Source organism: Cardiocondyla obscurior, unplaced genomic scaffold (genome assembly GCF_019399895.1).
Source record: "Cardiocondyla obscurior isolate alpha-2009 unplaced genomic scaffold, Cobs3.1 scaffold53_0_225703, whole genome shotgun sequence".
NCBI lineage: Eukaryota > Metazoa > Arthropoda > Insecta > Hymenoptera > Formicidae > Cardiocondyla > Cardiocondyla obscurior.
This window is the reverse complement of record NW_027228800.1, coordinates 137245-143804: the sequence shown is the minus strand read 5'-3', so window position 1 is coordinate 143804 and position 6560 is coordinate 137245.

Genomic DNA, 6560 nt, shown 5'->3' with positions numbered 1-6560 from the left:
ACAGTTTCTGTGACCCATTGAAGCTGGATTTCAGGATCTTCCTCCCTCCTTGTGGCAAGTCACTAAGAAAAGGTGCGGCGACCCTCATCCAGTTTACGTACCGCTCCATCTGCGCTCCCTTCTCTTTGATCGATGGCATATCGATCTTTAAAGCAAAAGCCAAAGACACCAAGATGTACCGAGATGGTCGGAGAGGTGTTCCTTATCCTGACACCCTTCCAACCAGACACTGCGTGCTGCCGCCGGGCCCACGACAAGTCGATGATCGACTCTCCCCGCGGGCGGACACATGTGGACGTGTTGCCCTCGTTCAACAGTTCAAGTCCATACGGCCTGGGCCTCAACAACAAGGCGGCTCCTCGCGTTGGGGTTCAAAAGCCGAGCCCCATGTTGTGGCTCAATGCACAAAGCTCACCCGCCACAATGATCGGTGAGTTCCTGCGCCTGATGCAACCGGGCAGTGGCGTCCTTCAGCCATTTCTGGTAAATTCTCGCCACGAAATTCCTGAAGGCGGAAGATAGTGCCCTGACAATGATAGTTGGCCCCACCTAGCTGCGACGTAACGTTGTCCTCGTTCTGTGACTACATGAGGGAGTGCCTGGATCCATCTCCATGCGGAGAGCTCCTCGTGATCCTGCGCTCGGTCTCAGTCCAGCAGGGGCAGATTCTTGGGAACGTAGTTCGGCTCGGCTACTACTGCGAAGATCATCTTCTGCTCCGCCATCGTATGCAGGAGCAGGTCCTGGGCGCCCTTGGAACGCCCGACGTTTGCCTGAATAAGGCGTAGGGCCATTTACAGGTATCCGGCCTGCCCCTCCTCCGGGGGATCTATCTCCATTGACCCTTCGCCGGATTTACCAGCTAAAGGTCTCTTGACACGTTGCGGAAGGGGCGGTGGATTGGTGTTGTCCACTTCTGCGACGTCTCTTCTTCCCTTCCGTATTTGGGTCGTGCATTGCACGCTACCAAGTACATGGTTGGCCTTCCTCTTGAGGTCCGAGCAGATGGGGCATTTTGGAGGGCCCTGCACATCTTGGCAACGTGTCCCTTGCTCTCCACAGCGATAACACCTGCCGGATCTATCAAGTGTCTCTGGACACTTGTCTGCTACGTGCCCCCTCTGCAGGCACTTATAGCATCTGAGGGGGCGTGACTCTAGCAAGTCGACTTTTACTTTGGTCCAACCGACCTTTAGTGTATTTCCTTCTGTGGCTTTTTTGGCGGCCACCAAAGGAATACTCATCCACAGGCTTCCCAGTCCACCTGGGAAGCTTCTTATGCTGCCTGCTTTGATGTCAGAGGCTAAGCAGCCTCCCTTGCTTGCCACGGCACCAATGACCTCGTGGACAGTGAGTGACGGCTCCAGATTCCGCACTCGTATCTCCGCCATTTTAATAGGGCGGTTTATCTTAATGCCCTCTCTATTCACCAGAAGTTCCCTTAAGCGGGCAGCCAGGGCATCTGCTTGGGGACCGCTGCTCTCTCCTGGAACTTCTAAAAGTAAGGCTCCAGTGGCTGTAAAGCGGGTCTTTATCCCGTCGGTAATCCCTATGTCCGGGAGTTTAATCTTGTCCCTTGCCTCGGACAGAATTTTGGGCATGTCCTTTTGTGGACATGTTAGCACCACTGCCGACGTTTTCGGGATGCGTCTCCTGTTTCTTCTTTTCCTCTTCTTCTTAGTCGAGGTGTTGGATGAGGAAGTCTTCTTGCCTTCCACTTTGCCTCTTTTAATCCCAGGAGCTCCTTTAGTGATGGTACCTGGGGCTGAAGTTGAGGCAACAGGTTTCATTACCTGTTTATTCTTCCTAGCTGCATTCCTGCCGAGGACTTTTGTCCACGGCGTTTCCACAGGGTTGCTAGTCGATCCGCTGCACGTTTGCAGATTTTCCGATGGAGCTGGTGGCGCATCCTTCTTCTTCTTAGAAGGCTGAGCCTTGTTATTCTCAAGCGGAGAGACATTTGATGGTCCTTGGCCTTTGTTCTTCTTCGTCTTCTTAGACTTATCTTCTCTATTTTTCTCTTCGGGAACCGGGTGCTTCTTGGTGTGGTCTCTCAGGCCGGACACCATGGAAGTGCTTTCTTGGGCTCCGTTGGGAGATACTTGAGGAGAAAGTCGCTCCGTGAGAGTGGACATCATGTCCCTCATTTGGGCCTGCATCATTTTGGCAAACACCGCTAGCTTGCCATCAATAAGTTCTTCTAGGCCTTTATCCTTATTGGCCGCTTTGCGACGAAGAGTTGTATTCTTGCTCTTCAGAGTTTCTTCGTCGTCGTCGGTAAGTATCCGCGATTTGCCTTGTACGGGCGGCCTAATCGCCGGTGGCCACTCCTCCCGGGGTGGAAGCGTCACAGACGGAGGGGCTGGAACATGGCTTGATTCAGCTCCAGTATCCATCTCCATAGGTTCGTCCCTAACTTGATTGTTCCCAGATAAGGGAGACGTCATCGCAGTAGAGCGGACTCTGTCTAATTCTTCGCGTAGTTGCCTAACCTCGGCCCTTAACTGCTCGACCTCTTGAGCATCCGTGCTTTGCATTGGCAACACCTTACGCGTCATTGCGTCCGCGTTTATTTCTATCTTAAGGGCGGCTTCCCTTAAGATGCGTACAAAGCCGCCCTTTAAGTTGCTGGATTTTACAGCAACCTCCTCTATCTTCTTAGCTGTTTGCAGGATCTCTGCCGCCATGGCCTGTACTGGCAAACCGGCAGACTCCTGCTCTATCCTCTCTGCCATCTGGGAACGACGTTTCCCCTTATAGTCGGATGGGTCGTATCCGCCCTCCGCAATTTGCTTCATAAGCCTAATCTCGTCCTTGATAGATTCAAGCTCCTTAGTCTTTTCTTTGATGGCAAGAATTTCAACGCCTTTCCCAGTTACTATTGGGCGTCCACGTTTCTTCTTCTTTCCTTCGAGCATGTCTTCGAAGAAATTCTCCTCCGAGGAAGAGAGAGAACGGTCCGTGCGCGCCGTCACACGGCGGGCTTTAGCGTCAACTTCGCGATTTCTTCTTCTGGATCTCTTAGACGCTCCAGACGCAGTAGTGCGAATAGAGACGTCCGTGGCGTCAGATGAATCCAAATTGATGACGTCCGTGTCTCTGTTTTCGTCCATGCTTGCGTCTTCCACTGAAGATTGTTGCGGCGCGCTACGAGCATCATCCTCCGTTGCTGTTGTTGGGCAGGTTTCCGTCAGCGCAGTTGGCGGAGGAGAACCTGCACTTGGTCGAATAGTGCCAAAAACACCCGTTGATGTCGACGGCTGGTTCTTCTTAGTTGCCGCGCTGGGTCTTGTCCTACTCTTAGGACCAACCTTCCTTCTTGCTTTCTTGACGACTTCCATTCCAATAAGTCGTGGAAGCTTCAGAAATTCTCCATCGGTGTCCGTGCATGGAGCGGCTCTTCTGTTCGTTTCTCCCTCTGAGAGAGAAAGACCTCGATCCTCCTGGTCGGATCGAGCTTCATTTGTCGCAGGCGCATTGTCCACCAGCGCCCCTGCGGGGCAAGCGCTGGATCGCCCGTCGTTGGATGACGACATGGCAGGAGCCGGGACGGTACTCCCACCACGCCGGTCCCTGAGGGTCCGAATCCTCTGGGGCTGTAGAACTTCCTTCTTTTGGTCTGACATCTTCATGTTGTATCAAGGGTTGGTTTGTGTAGGGTTTTCCTTCCCCTAGGCCGATTGGGTGCCCGCCCTGCCGATTCCGACCTAGCCGCTTCCTTCTTTCTTCCAGAGACACGCCGCGAGCCCCGCCTCGGAATACGTCCGAGCGGCCCCGCGGCGGTCAAAACCTCCTCCCCGGGGTGACCAGGCCCACCTCGGAAACTTCCGAGCGGCCCGAAACACCCCCTACGTCATACGAGGGGGAACCTAACCTAACCTAACCTAACCTAACCTAACCTAACCTAACCTAACCTGACCTAACCTAACCTAACCTAACCTAACCTAACCTAACCTAACCTTTTTTTTTTAACGTGAGGAAATGCCTTTACGCATACCCCGGCAGGGAAGCTCCGGGGGTTATGTGGGGCTCAGGACTTATGCAAACGTGCTGCCTACTACCCACTAAAACCTCACGATTGGCCTAGCGCAGGCAGTGATAGATGGGCGGCACGGGAGGCGCGAACACATTACAATGCCGCACCGCCCATCCACCGCCGAGACCCCCTTGTCAGAGGGGTCACTGCCCGGCCGGGGGTACCTTCTTGTATGCTAAGAAGGCCCCCCAGCGCCCGGTCCTTAGACTTGACCGGGCCACCATCCTGTTACTTGGTAGAAGGGGGCCAATGCCCTTCCACCAACGCCCTCCCAAGGGCGAGAAGGCAGCAGGCGGTTCCCAGCCGCCTGTGATGCCGCCTTCTCCACACCAGTTGTACAGTCGAAGAAGGAGGAAGACCCTCACCCATAAAGGGAGCTATTGGGCCACCCCCACTCCGACTGCACAAGTACTCAGGGTCTTGAAAGACCGTGAGGCCAAAGAGCCTCTATGTTTGGAAGTCCTGAAAAGGACTTCCAAAATAGCAACACAACAAATAGCCCTTAAAAGGGCTATTTCTCCCGCCTAATACACATGGGAGATTAACACTCCCATGACATTTTATGGTGGGCGTAGATGCGCCAACACTCTTCTTCTGCCCCTGAGAGGAACAGGAGTTCCAATCCTTAAGATAGGCTGAGAGACTTCCTCACGCCTAACTCTTTCATTTTCCTCCTTTAGCGTCATAACGTGATCGCAAAAGGAGGAGAAAATCTCCCATTTATCGTCATCTGCGACGACTGCATCTATTATTGCCGGAAGGTCAAGATTATTTCCTAACTCCGCAGCAAGCACAACTCTCTCATCACTCCATGCGGCACATACTGAGATTGTGTGCTGTGCACTATCTCTCCCAGCTCCGCATTCATGACATTTTGTTGTCCTTTCCTTACCAATTCTGCACAGGTAATCTCCAAAGCAGCCGTGCCCAGAGATCACCTGCGCAGAATGGAATGTGACATATCCACGCCTATACACCAACCAATCATCCAGGCATGGAAGTATCGCCTCCACCACCCGACAACCAGGAGAGTTTGGCGTAAGTCTACGCGCCAACTCTTCTGCCCAATTCTCTATGACCCATTTTTGGGTCCTCAGCCTAAGTTTATTTTTAATCAGCGGGGTAATTGCGACATTTCTCCGCCGAATTTCCACCATCTTCTGGTATGTATAGGCGCGAGCACGCGCCGATATCTCCAAAGGAGGTATACCCGCCATCAAGGTCGCTGCGTCATATGCTGTAGTGCGATAAGCACGTGTAACCCTTGTGGCAATCCATCGCCAAATGCGCCTAACAGGCGCCAAGGCTTTTTGTGTAACAGCCTTGTCTAGATCTCTCGCCCAAATGGGCGAGCCGTAAAGTGCAACAGACTGTACGACTGAAGCATACAGCCGACGAACCTTTGCTTCCGGGCCCCCAATGTTGGGCATAATTCGGCCTAAACCGGTGGCCACTTTCTCTAAACGTGGAGCAAGACCAGAAAAATGTTTGCTCCAACTCCAGTTCCCGTCCAGAGTGAGGCCTAAGTATTTAATTACCTGGCCCACCTGAACGGGAACTCCATCCATTGTAATAACCGTGGGAGGCGGATTGCCCACTACAGAGGGATCATGAAAGAATATGGCCTCTGATTTACTTGCTGCCACTTCTAGACCAAGACCGCGGATAGCTCGAACCACAGAGGCAACAGAGACCTCCGCAACCCCCAAAGCTTCTTTCCAATCATCCCCCGGGAGCACTAGCGTGTCGTCTGCGTAGCAGATAACTGTGCTCCCCGGGGGCAGAGCAACTCTTAACACTATATCGAACGCGACGTTCCACAGAAGCGGACCAAGAACCGATCCTTGCGGAACGCCACGCTCAACTAACTTCTTAACGTGAAGTCCATTGCAGTCCACGTATGACAACCTTCTATCACTAAGGTAAGCATGCACTATCCGGCGAAGATATAAGGGAACACGAAGACGCTCGAGCGCTTCTCCTATAACTTTCCAAGGCAGAGTGTTAAAAGCGTTTTTAATGTCGATAGATACTGCCAATAACACTTCGCCCTGCTCTACTGCTGCCTCCGCAAGGGCTCTGACTCTGGCGATGGCGTCAAGTGTCGAGCGACCTTCCCGGAAGCCATATTGCTCTTCATGGAGCGATGTATCACCCTGCGAAAGATGCTGGATGAGACGGCCAGCAATGATACGCTCAAATAATTTCCCCGTCTCATCCAGCAAACAAATAGGCCTGTAGGAGGACGATTCTCCTGGAGGCCTACCCTGTTTCGGGATAAGAACTAAATTAGCTTCTTTCCACACATGAGGAAATATCCCTTCCTCAAGAAGCTGATTAAAAAGTCGTATGACTCGCTTCCCAATAATCCCTAAGGCCAAGGAAAGAACTCTGCCGGGGACTCCGTCAGGCCCAGGAGCCTTAATGCCTCGGAGTTTACGCGCCACTCTATTGAGTTCTTCATCCGTCACTTTAAACTCTTCACACCAAACAGAAGGCGCCTCGATTTGGCGGATACGAGTGC